The 14,381-nt window shown below is 29.8% G+C and overlaps 1 protein-coding gene across 1 annotated transcript in view; it reads left to right on the forward strand.

The window, feature by feature from the left end:
• The first annotated feature begins 5,833 nt into the window (after window positions 1-5,833).
• LOC121123371 (uncharacterized) overlaps window positions 5,834-14,381 on the forward strand; it is a 232,570-nt gene continuing 224,022 nt past the window's right edge. The window contains exon 1 of the mRNA XM_040718492.2: window positions 5,834-6,059. The gene's annotated coding sequence lies outside the window, so the exon portion shown is untranslated. The remainder of the gene's footprint in view (window positions 6,060-14,381) is intronic.

Genomic DNA, 14,381 nt, shown 5'->3' on the forward strand with positions numbered 1-14,381 from the left:
ATGACACCAAATATTTCACTTATTCATATTCTCTTTTTCACTCCTGTAGACTATTCAGGGAGCGTTCTAAAGCACTCCATGGACTATTTGACCTCACTTATCATTTTACACAACATACCACATAAACATACATACTGAGAGAATTACTGCATAATGAAAAATATTAAAAGAAGACAAAAAAAAAAGAATGAAAAAGGAAAGGCAAAATTATAATTACTATTTGAAAGGTCCCGACAAAACCTGGTTTCCTTGAAGTGTTTTAGTATATCTATCTTGTGGGACACGAGAGACTCTAGGCATGATAGAATTCACTAACCTTCACTACGAATATAATTCCCTGGACTTTTGCAGTTATAAACTCAATTTTAAAAGCCACATGGTTCTTGGAGGAAATTGTAATGAGCAGGTCACAGGGGCTCAGGACCACATTATAATCTCCAAGATTCATATCCTTCACCATTGGAATGAGGGGAAGTACTTTAAGGCATTAAAAGAGAAGATGGAACGACGTCTCTAGGTCCGATTCACACCAATGATTTACTTATATAAAGAGAACATGTGGCAATTTTATACAGCAACCATTTCTGTTGTGAATCAGTGAGAGGGTTCCTCATAATTATCAATGGGTCTAGCTGTGTCACTTCATAATAAGTCCAAGTATTGTACGAAATGATTTATCATATCATTGCAATATGCACACGTAAACTTAATCGAAGATCCTTGGGGATGAAACAGCGAAATAATTAAAACTTTTTGATTCAATGTAAGATTCGACAGCATATTAGCAGAAATGAAGTGTTATAGGAATAGCTATTTTTCAGAGTTCCACGTATTAAAAACACCCAGTTGCTTTCATTTTAATCGATTGATTAACTATTGATGAAGGTCAACAATATAAATTTTCTTCAGCCATCTCTTCACTGACACTGGTAATAAGGATATTATTATACTTACATCCTGGTATTTAAAAAACTTGTGTATTTTTATATCACCTGTTGTTTGGTTGCGTAATTAAACTTTGTAATTAAAATAATGGGGGTTTAATAGTAATTAAATGCTACTGCAAGTTGTACATGGGCTTATAATTCAGCAATTTCCCCAACTTTAATTAATTGCATCATTAAATACACAGTTGATTACTTAATCATAAAAGCCACACATTTCTTACCTCACTACCATTTTATTTTTTGTTTTTTTATCAACCCATATTCATTAATTGTATTTTTAAAATGAGCCAAGTTTTTGACGATTTTTTTAAAGCATTTAATTTTTATTACAAATAAAAGCTATTAAATTTAAAAAAAAAAGATTTTTATATGCATTTAAAAGAGTCAATTTACAACGACAAGGGAATCAATTGATTCATAATTTTTTTATAGCTATAAAAGTAATATTCGTCATCATCATACCAGCTATCATTATTATTTATATAGCCAATCATATTCTATAATAATAATGTTAAATTCTATTAAAAAATAAACTTAAAAAGTAAGCCTGGCGCTCTCTCTTGATTCTCCCATTATTTATTTCTATTTCGTCTAGCTCTTAGTTTTTTGCAATTACTCTAATTGCAAATATAAAAAAATATCAATCAAATTATAGTCTATTTTTAAGGCTTTTTTTTTAATGAACTTACAAATGTCCTTGACTCTTTCACAAAATATCATATTGAAAAAAAACAATCTCATAAAAGGACTTTATGCAAGTACACAGAAAGTGGCTAAAAGTCTTGATAGTCGTGATACTGGCATGAATTGAAATAGGCGTCTAATGAATCCTTATATTCCTGATTTGGTACATGTGTTATATTTAATTAGACCAGTACGATTTGAAAATAAAAGGAACCAAGGTCGGTTTAAAAAAAGAATTCCTCAGATGGCTTTATAAAAAAATGTGGTTAACTTGAGAGACAGTTCAACTATCGGCTGATGACGTTTGTAACACACAAAAATATAGAGGGTATTTTTTTCTCTGCAGTCGATGTTTCTGTTTCTTTTCACGTAGTCAGTATTTTGAACGTGGATTGGCTAAGTTAGAATTAGGTTTTGTTAAGATGTCAACACTTCTCAACAATTATTGAATAATATTTCAATAGCTGGGAAGCTTTGACTATAAAATTGATTTTTCACCTTTTTTTCAGTTTCTTTTCGAATGATCCAATAAAGTTCATGACGTGCTGTACCTTCAAAATTGAAGGAAATTTAGCTAAAAAACATATAAATCCCCCATAGGCATATATTTTTTCTTTTTGAAAATATTTTATGAAGTTTAATTTAGGTTTATTGAATACGGGCGTGTCCATTGAGATCGGAACACTACTAATTCACTAATTAATGAAGGTTGAGTTTAAAAAAATTGACCAGGTCAATGCCCTGAAGTCGATGAGGGTCCATGTAATAGATCTCAAGGTTTCACACCAGACTATCCAGAATGCTATCAAGAAAGTGTGTAGAATGAGCCTTGTTTGAGTAAAGTGTCCTCTGTTGACACTAGGAATGAAAGAACCCAATTTCCTTTGTTACAAAACCATTCTGAAGGAGCTTTAAATGAGACTTTTGAACTCTTTTTTTACTCTTTTAACCTTCCTACGACCTTTATGTCAGCCTCCTTGACTACACCTTCCACCTTGTTGTACATGTCGAGGGGAAGGCCTATATCCAAATACAAATATCAAAGCTACTGTCGGCCATAACTGGGATGCAGTGACTAAGCAATTACATCTGTAGTTGTTTCCAGGACATTAGCAGCACCCTGGAAGCCATAATTGCAACTAATGGCAGTTCCAGTAATAATTCAAGGAGCTCAGACACATATCTATTTATAGTATTAATTTTGTTGAAATTATATTATTAAGTTTAAAGTGTTCGGATATGAATATACCACTCGTCATGTACTAGTTTTATTTAGTAATTTTATTTTATACCGGACCCCAAGATGTTCTTAGTTTAAATTATGATGTATTTTGAGTCGTCAAGGAGAACAATCTATGGCAAGTAGCGGATTGAATGAACGTCAGGAACCAGAAAGCAGTTTCAGTCATGCTATATCACCTTAACCAATTTCACATCTCTACGGATGAGGTAGTTTTTCAGCAAAATAATGTTTGCTTCTTCTGCAAGGGATAGAGAAAAGAAAATGTCATTTCTTTGAATTTAAAACCCAGTTTCTTTGCTAACAAAACACGGAGTGTACCCTTTATAGAAATTAATACTTACAGGTTTGATATAATCACCTATTATTTAAATATACCTTGCCAAGTGTCAATTGGCATATTTAAGCGTTGTTTTGTCTGACTCTCTGTCAATTTTAATCAAATTTTCTAGGGAGGTTATATATATGATAACAGAAAGAGGTTGTCAGTTAAAATTTGAGGGGTAAAGGATAAATTTATGTTAAATTTTAAAAGGCCGAAATTGTTTATAACTTTTCAATAAAATTGAAAAATATAACTCAATAAATTTTGAGATATGAAGGTAAATCGGCTTGTGGAACAATCCCGGATAGAGGAATGCTGCCATTTAAATTCTCTTCTCATACTGTGAGCTCATAGTCGCGAACATGGCAATGTTTTTTTGAGCAATCTGTAGCTAATTATATAAATATATTAAATATATTATTATTTTCGTTTTCTAATGTGTTGCGAATAGAGAAAAGGTATTTAACTACAAATGTAGAAATGTTTGGAAATTATATGAGAATCACCTATCAAATATTAATTTTTGGGGGTCAGGCTTCATTCTTCTACAATGTACAGTTGACAGGAAGGAGGACGGTACAGATTTAAAAAATTTCAAGGGGGAGGGAGGGAAATGGGATATTTCGTAGTCCACTACATTGAGAACTGATCACTTTTTACTTATCAACAAAACCTTTTCAATATCTAGTGTATTGACAAGGACGTCTGAAAGTTGGGGGCTGGAAGGGATGTATATCCCTTCCTTCCAAATAAAAGGAATTTTGGCTTTATACTAAGAAAACAGTTATCAGAAAATAGAAGTTAAAATTATTCATATTGACAGTCTCTTTCAAAAAAGAAATTTTATTCTACCAAAGTAAGAAACATAGCAAATATTATAATTTTGTACTTTTTATTTAAAATTCCAAAAAATATTTTATATTATATATAATCCTGCAGACGGCCAAGGTCAGTGATGTTCTAAGGACGTTCAATCGGGGGGGGGTATAAAGATTTGCACAAACACAGACATTCATATTTGTATTACTCATCAGATAAATATTGTATAAGTCATACCAATAAATACTAATTTCTTTCTTAAATTAATTATTGATAGCTCTTACTGTAACAACATGACCTAGATCTGACTTAACTACGTTCATCCATGGAACTCTAGACGTCTAGAATAAAGACATTTTTACTTTTTTCAAATGAGTCATTTTTTTTATTTTAAAGAGAAAAATAGGCCCCCCACTCTGGATATTAAAATATCGATTGGCTCCTGTTATAACTTTTATTCAAACATTTTGGGCATGAGACTTGTGTCCTCCATGTTTATTCAGAAACTTCTAATAATGTTAAATTATTAGAAGCCTCAATGTGACTTTTTTTGTTCTTTTACTTTTGAACACATCCTTGTATATCAAAAGAAGGATCTATGACGTAAGTGAGGGAAAAGGAAAACAAAATGACGTCGCTGGACTTTCTTAGTTCATCAAGAAGACAAGTGAACACAAAAAAGGACGACACCAAAATTGATATTACAGCTAAAAATACCATCAACGATGATATGAAATAGGTGCAAAAAATAGCAAATATATAAATAATAGTTAGGGCTGGGCATATGGTGAGTGTGAGGAGAGAGAAGGAGCGAGACAACCACTATTGATCTTTAAAGTTTATTATTATATATCAGGGCCCGATTATGTATGCTTTAGGAGGATAAAATACGTCTTATTTTTACTCTAGAAATGAGTAAGTATAAAAAAAGTTTAAATTTACAATATGAGAAATATTTTATGCACATCGTGAAACTCATGAAAACTATATTTTAGCCATTTAATTATTAATATTTTATTGCATAAAGGTAGGCTCTCTCTAACCATAAATAAGTATTAGTACTAAATTTGAGTATAATTATATATATAAAGTTTTGCAAATTCATAATATACTGCATATGTAATGGGTTTTATGATAGGTAGTGATGAAAATCAACATGGTAACCCTGACAATTTGAGAAATCTTTTAAAAGGTGATCAGCTATAATGAGCTCTGACCAAGGAGAAAAATTAAATAAATAAAGACAATGGCTAGATTTACTCCATTGTATACCCACAATTATACGCTGAGTACAACAAGGGCTTACAATTAACACTCTCCAAAAAATCCTTTGAATTACCAGACTTTTTATGAGCACACACGAGTCTTCAACAGGCTTTTGAATATAATTGAATCTATTTAGGAGTAAAATTCACATCTCAAGAGATAATTAATAATGACAAGTGTAAAAGAAAAGAAAATTGATTGTTCATATTACCAATTCCAAGAAAATGAGTTACCCAAAAAATGCATACGATATACATCACTAATCATGGTTGACTATCTTTGTATGAAAGAATACCTTCTGCTGTTCTTCTTTCATTTAATACAACCACCATTGTTATAAAAATTCAAATAATTTTGTTCTTTTTTTGTTTTTTGTTTTCAAAGAAGAAGAATAAAAAGTAAAAGCCGGACGGAGTTTTTTCTCCCATTCCATTCTATTCTTCTCCTTACATACATAGCAATGGTATCCTGAGACCGGCGCTCTGAGGGAAAAGCAAGAGGAAGGGGGGAATCAAGGGTGAAGCGTTTTCTTTTTGACTACTTTTTTTCTTCAGTAATAATAATCACCTACAACAGTGTGAACTACTCTAGATCCGTTTCTTATATCAAATCTATATACAGAATATACAAAATTACGAAACGTGAGTGATTTTTTTCATAGCAGCTCAAGTGTGTGTTTTATATCCATATTCTCTACTCAACTTCCTATAAGGAAGAAGACTTATAAAAAGTAGTCATATATACATATAGAACTATTTAAGTCATATACATAAACGAGGTAAGGCCCTTTAAAGTTGAATAATACATTTTTTAGGGATATGATCATTATTTATTTTTAAACCGTAAGCTTTATGGATGAAAGGACAATTAATACTTTTTATGCTGCGTTGACATTATATAATGAAGGCTCTTACCTATTTTTTTGCTATTTTTATTTTTTTGCTGTTGTTGTTTTTCGTATATTATATATCATTAATATATTTTTTCAGCTATAAAATTATATGGTCCAATGGTTTTTTTATTTAATTACAAACATATATATATATATGTAGATATATGATACATAAGGAAAAACAAAAGACAGCAAATATTCAATAATAAAAGAATTTTTGTAGGTTACATTCTTATGTTGGTATGTATGAGCTTTATGATACAGGTATTATAATCATTTTGAATGTACCCACCTCCCCCCCCCAAAAAAAAAAGGGGAAAGTAATTATCCGATAATCAAAGATCCATAACCCCCAGTATATGCTTCCTTTACAAAGCCCCTCCTTAAATTCGTCGACTCTTCTGTTACCAATCCAGAGTGATTAGCCTTCCACGAACTGAAAAATATTGATACATTAATATAGAACAATGGTCGGGGAACAGGGTTAAATTACCCCAAATGGGGTGATGTAGAACATTTTAGTGGACATGGGAATACAAATTCCTAGCGTTAAATGAAATAAACAAAAAAAAATACCAATCCCCCAATTATAATCCTTCCAATGCTTCTGCACAAGGTTAGGGATAAATTAATTTTACTACAAGTTCTATTGTGTTGAGTTAATATAAGTTAACCGACCTCTGATACGTCCACCGATATACTCTTTCTTTTTTATTAGCATACACACTCGTGCTTACACTTTATACTTAATGTTCTTCCTTGACCATCAAAATGATAAGGGCTGATAACAGACTTAAAGGTGAAAAATAACGTATTCTGGTTGCCAAAAATCAGACACTTTGTACATTAAGAATACTAAGTATTTACAAATATCAATACATTTTAATATGATACTTTGACCTTCATATGGCCATTGCTAAATTTTATTTCTTAGATTTAATTGTAACACTCAAAAATGAGATACTGGCTAGCGTCCCGAAAAAAAAATTTGCCTTATTTAAATGAGGATATCATATTTTTGCCCCACTTCCCAATTAAATTATCCCACACAACTTATTGGTCAGATGAAGTTGCAGAGTATAACTAGATATTTTAATACACTTGTGAATAATCTAGGAAGTTGAAGTCAACATATAATCTATTAGATTATCTTTGGTATATGAGGTACAAATAATCGAACTCACGTGCACTGATTTCAAACGCACTCGTTGTCTGCCATGCAAATTCTTGATTGATAAAAAACTTACTTTATCCAATATTTTTTCTGTAATAGCTTTATAGTCATTAATTTATTTTGGAATAAATCAGTGAGGTTTTTTGGTGTTTCCTATTATTTATATACCTTAAGTCACCATTAATGAAAAATGATTTTCTTTCATATTTATTGAACTGGAGTAAAACGTATTCAAATATTAAAAGAAGTTTCTTACATGATACACAATCGACATATGTAGAACCCAAAATTAAGTAATTTAATTTTTAATATTTCCTTACCAATTTATCAATTTTGCACTCGTAAATATCATATAAAATGCTTCAATATATATATTTTTTTAATTAATCTTAATAACATAATATAATTTGTGATTATTATAGTTAAAACAATATTATTTCCTTTTTAATTAAAATGTTTATGAAATATTTATTATTTTTAACAAATTTGAAGTACCAAAGTTGTATTTATTCATTTTAATGAAGTTGAGTGTGATATATCGAATAACAGCTGACATTAAATCCGTAGCAAGGTACATAACATTAATAGAAAAAAAAAACTTAAAAGCAAATACAGTAATAAAATTCACTAGACGTTCATCAAAAGTTGCAAAACTAACGAATATTTCTAACAAAGTATATTTTTACAATAGCAAAAATTTTGATTTATGGTTATAATAACTTCCTTTTCATCAAAAGTTGCAAAATGTTTGAGTAATTATAACAAAATATATTTTTACAACCGCAAAAATTTGGATGTATGGTCATAATAAATTCTTTGAATAAAATCAATGTTATACATATCTGAAGAAGTTACCTATGTTAACTATAGTTCGGGATACAAAAGATCACAGTTCAATAACGAAGGGTTCACGATGGATATAAAAAAAGGTGGTGTAGGATATTACTTATTCTTTATCCAGCATGGCTGATTATATAATAATTTGTGATTAAAGAAAAAATGTATCCTTTACACCAGGGGTTCCTAACATTTCTAGTGCCGTGACCCCATGGTAAGAATTTTGTGTTACAATAATCCCAGAGATTCATTGTCTTTTCATAAATTGAATCATAAAAATTTTACCAACACAACTTTTTTTCTATATTTTAGTAACAAAAAATTTCGAATTGCAAAAATCATAAAGCGTCAGTGAGAAGGGCGTTTTTGCTTCACTTTCTCGTCAGATCTGATCTTCTACATAAATATACCTCACTAAAACCAGCAACTGAGAGCAGTTTTCCACATCTGTTGATAATCAAGCTAAATACTATATAGTCCAAGTGGAGCTTATTTCCTTTCCTGTATTAATTGCTCCATAATATCAACAAACTTATCGTCTATTCTTTTACTGACGGTCTATTTCGACAAAAATCCTGTATTCAATTTGTTAACATATTCAACTCCAAGCGTAACTAGAACAATGTCTTTGGTTGTTAACAGCAGCAACTCCTTGGCAATGGTGTAATGTTACTTGTCTTTGGAGATTCAGAGAGTCACTAAATATGTAGTTTCAATGACTTCTATATTTTGCTGTTGGTACTTACCGCCGAAAACTATCCTATTTTTTTGTTTTTTTCTGAAAATAATGGACATCCTTGTCCGTAATATTAAAATATTTAGTGTAAAAAAAGTGTATCATTTTTTTTTTTTTTTTGGGGGGAGAGGATTCATGTATCCAGCTGAAATAATTTCGTTGCGAATGACACAAAGTGGTTTTTAAATTCCTTTTCAACTATAAAAATGAATCCTTTTTTTTTAATCCTGACTATATTTTTGTTTTCTTAATAAATGTCCCTTGAATTTTCAGGGGCAATCCAAAATTTTACAAAATAAGTTTTAGTTTAGTTGACAGTACTTTTAAGAAGGCACTAGTTGGTCACAGCCCACAGGTTAGAAACTATGCTTTGCAGTATACAAAGTCTAAAATGATTTCTCCAAATACTACTTAGAAAAAATATATTGGTAAAAAAAGTATGCAATTAACTACCTGATGTTTTTTTCATTTTCATTTTTTATGTTGGGTGGTTAAGAAACAAAGGGAAGCTCTTGACTAAGGATTTGAATGGAAATAACAAAGGGTTTAAATCATTAAAACATTATATGACTTATTTCGTTAAATACATACATTATCTTTCAATTATATATACATTGTCTTTATTTGGTATGATTAATGGGTCTGTTTACACTTAGAGTACGTCAATATTTGATTTTTCTTTCATCCAAAGATATCTCAATAATTGTTGGCTAATGCTATTTTTTTATTTGGAGTAGTTACATACTTCTTTTATAATTTTTTAAAAGTATTTTACATGTTTGATCAAAGACTATTGAATAATAATATATACAAACGTGATAATAAAAAAAGATGCCTAAAAGCCCTTTTATGTCATTTTCCATGTTATTTTTTTTCAAAAAGAAGAAAAATAAATTCACTTTTAAATGTCAAGTTGAGGAGCAAAATAAATCACAATGAAAAAAACAACAACCATGGTTTATTTATGAATAATTTTATATATATAATAACATGTTCTGAGAAGTTCCGTCCTTAACTAAGAAAACACGTTTTTTTCGTTCAAAATTGTTTTATTATTATTTTTTTATGGGCCAGAGGCCCATGACGTTTTTCTAGTATTGTTTGGGTTGAATGTTATATTTCCTATCAACAAGAAGTCGCGCTACAATAACTCATAAACAAAAGAACAGATTTTATAAAATTTAAAAAGCTGTCTTTTTGTAGATTGTAAGTAACTCAAAATGAGGTGAATCAAAATAAAAAGTGCATCTATATGTGAAGCCCATGGTTTTTAAGTCTATGTATAATGTGGATGTTTAAAAAATAATATAAAAAAAATACTACTCTTTTGTCGTTAAAAGAAGCAGAAATTTGAATTTATAAAAGTTATGGTTATTCAAATTAAATCCATTCTTGATTAAAATTTTGCTGACTAGTATAATTAAATCAATTCAAGGCTTTTTGATAATTGTGGTTGATTCGAGTATTGCTCAAAATTGAATAAAAAATCGACTTTACTAAAGTATACAATTTTCTCCAAAAAATTAATCAAACTTGACATAGATTTTTTTTTTTTTTGAAAATTCGACATTCAACATTTAACTAGAGATTAGTCAAATTTCATATATAATTCAAAAGACAATAAAAAACTGCAGACACTCTTTTCTTCACTAAATTATAACATATTATATGAAAGTTTTTAACAATCGAATTCAAGAGAACTTGAAAATTAGTATATTGTACTAACACAAACTCAATTCGATGCAGATCTCAAATTTTTGACTCAATTCCAACACAAATAGACTGAAAAAATAGACTTGAACTAGTAGTAGAATTCAATTTTTGATTGATATATGTTATAAATACTGAGTAGAACTACGTCACAACTTTTTTCTATTGTAAATCTTCCTAATCCTACTTCAAGTCATTTCCGGCCTGAAAGAACGATAACATATATCCCTTTGTTGTCTCTCCTCAGTAATAGTTATTTTTATCATCATTTTTTCTGTAAAGTAAATCAAAACAATGAACAGAATCCGTTCTTCAAATGTAAACGGAAGTGTGGATTTAGTGTGCTACTTAGTGAATCCATTGGATTACCTTGGAGGACGGAAAAGAAATGGAAAATAAAGTCCTTTAGAATTCCTTTTTTACACTCCTTAATCATTAATCATCGGGACATATCATGATATCGAGATTGATTCAGCCTATATTTTTCTTTACTTTAAGAGACTTTTTTTTAATGCGACATAATGCATTTCAAAGAAAAGTTATATGTATATATATATATATATATTCACCAGCTTTTACAACTATATATAAATGAAAGTGTGTAAATGTAAATATATAGAATTTCAATAAATCTATGTATGAGAGAGATCACTATTTATTTTTGTACCAGGGTATTTACTTTGAAATGGAAAATAATGATAAAAAAAGTTGTTAAATGATGGCTTTCACTAATTTATAAGGTAGTCAAACATGGTTGGTTTTTCCGATTGCTGACTAAATATGGGAAATAAAGTCACATATATTTAGAATTGTGGTCTATAGCTTTTTGTCTACATAAATTATTTAGGTACTGATGTTGCTTAATCATTTTACTAACGAAATTCATGCTCCAATAAACGTCATATGTGAATACATAAATCAGTCCAAAAATGTAGGAAATTTTTTACTGTTTTCTTAATGGACTCCTGAGTTAAGGAAATAACAATATCGGCAGATAAATAATAGTGTATTAGTGCTTTTTATACCTACACTTTAGGTAAAATTTTGAATTCTGAACGTTAAAACCCTAAAAAAAGACACACGTTCGTTCTGAAAGAAAAACAAAAAACAGTTCAATCGAGCTAATAGTATATTTATTGTATAAGAAATAACTTAAAACAGATTAAACCGTTTTCAATAATCCATTTTAATGCTGAAATTGCTATTTTTATTCCAAAAGTGTCTTCTATATGCTTCATTTGAACTTTTTTTGTACCATCAAGAATAGTACATCAGCCAAAAAATAAAGAAAAGCTTGGAATACATCCATACAATGATTTAAACCCACTAAACTATCTTATCAATGCAGAAACTTCATTTTTATAGTAATTTACAAAGGTATGATTTGGAACCTTTGTTCGACCTGCACTGAGGTAAAATTTTAACTCCGAAAATATGAAGGGCTAATGTGAATTCTTCCTGGATTAAAGGTTTTTCTCTATGTACACTTATTTTTTTAATAAATTTGTCAAATATTGTTAGCAACTGGAAACCACAACAAGATTGAATTCCATCAATTGTTGAAATTGGGTTTTATTCAAAGGATAAGTTTTTTTTTGTTCTACAGATAATAAAAGCAAATATGATGGCAATAATTTAATATAAAACTATGGCTAAGGCTGAAATCTCGGTCCAAACTACTTCTCCATCTGTAAATTTTTACTTTCTCGACATTTCTGGGCAGTCCTTTTGGTCACTCTGATAATTTTCGTGTTAGGTAAACCCAGATCGACTTAGAGACACTTAACAGTTCGTTGCCTTTGGTGTTCTTGCTTCTATATCTTTAGGGCAACTGCAATGTGTCACACCTCTTTTGAAAGATTAAAATCCAAGGATTCCCATAATGGCATTGGAATCGAATCGTACCAACTGTTTTTGTTGTTAAAATCTAGTAAATTAATCGGATTTTTTCCCGAACCACCCTGTAGAAGAATCTATTAAACTAGTAGGAAGGACTCTGCGTACTAAGTACCTAAGAATGAAGATACAACTACATACCATTGTATAGTATAATAGACTCTACAGAAAAGAAAAGGAGATCTGAAGGACTCAAGTATGTAGATAAATAAATAATGTTGTTTTGCTATTTAAGTAATATACTTTGTAGATCCGGTAGCCATTTTCCTTTTTTTATATTATTTATACAGAAAATTGAATTTCCTTCATCTCGTACAATTTTGTTGTTGTTCGTACTTTTATCATTATATGGAAGACGATAATTTTCTTGAAAAAAAGATGTAGCAAGTAGTTTCAGGAAAAAGAAAAAGAAAAATGAAAAAAGAAATTAACTAATATCAAAAATGAAATAAATTATGGAAATAAAAAGCTTTCTGTACATAACATACAGCATCAGGCTTTGAACACTTTGAATATACTCCTTAAGTTCTTTTGCCTCTTTTTCATTTAAAGTAATCAAATATCATCATATCAGTATTACCTGGCATTACCCAGAATAATTAAGGGTCGGCAAATAAACAGAATATGCTTTCTAATAAAACATCGAATAGTTTGTCAACAAATGATCAGAGTTACTTTACGTTTTTCATGATTAAACACACGCATACACACCTACTTGATACTTATAGGTTCTCTCCTCAAAAATAAATGTATAATAATAACAGATATAGAAAATAAAATCCATTCATCAGCTTACAAAAAAAAATCTTAACACTTACTAATTTAATAATCAATGAAGGTTCAGTGGTTGAGGTTAATTCATATTTCGATATATTACAGTATACAAAAATAGTTACAAAACAAAACAAGCTTGAGCTCGCTAGCTAAGCTACAAGTCGAGAAAATGACACTTGAACGTGGTCCACAAATTTTCATTAGTGCACTCCAAGGAGTTGAGCGTGTCCAGGACCACCGTCTACGCCATCATCAAGTCCAAAACGTAGGAGGTGAAGAGAGTACACGCTCCTTGACAAAAATAAGTTATTTTTCATACAGTTATGTTATAAACAGACAAATGAATCTTCATAGCTCATGGACAGCACGCTCGGGAGTTATTATCTTGAACTTGATGTGTGTACGTTTGCTCCCCGGTTATTCCTAGAGAAATACTTTATGAATATGTATTTTACCAAAACGAATCCTAGGTTAGATGGAGTAATTGTATTACTATAATCTTTACTTATGATTAATCAATGCCAATTAAACCAATTAACCAATTAAATATATATATATATATAAAAACACCGGCAATTTTGGTTATATAAATATAGATGATGAAATTTCCGTCACATGGTAAGAAAAAAGATTAACTTTATGACGTCAGGAACGTACAAGTCTTTAGTTAGATATTTTGTTTTTCTGCAACATATTGCAGACTATAAGTCATATAAGACTATTGATCACTAAAAAGATTACCAATATGATACAATGACCTATTTTTCACAAAATTAATAATGAAGATATTGTTTTATTTTGTTGGTTATTGGTTTAGCATTTTTTATGGCATTAAATTATACATTTTATATACTTTGGAATTATTAACGAGCTTTGCAAATAAATAATGATCTCTTGTGAATATATTTTTTCTCAAACAGGGATTTTTTAATATCCATCTTTAATATTTTTATCAATTGATACATGTAAAATTGCCAAAAGTTATGGACATGTGAAAAATTATCAATCTGTACCTAAATGAAAATTATTCTGTACTAGTCATTTGGAACTGAAAATGGCATGGTAGACCGTTTTAATTTCC

This window comes from Lepeophtheirus salmonis, chromosome 8 (assembly GCF_016086655.4).
Source record: "Lepeophtheirus salmonis chromosome 8, UVic_Lsal_1.4, whole genome shotgun sequence".
In the NCBI taxonomy this organism is placed as follows: Eukaryota; Metazoa; Arthropoda; class Copepoda; order Siphonostomatoida; family Caligidae; genus Lepeophtheirus; species Lepeophtheirus salmonis.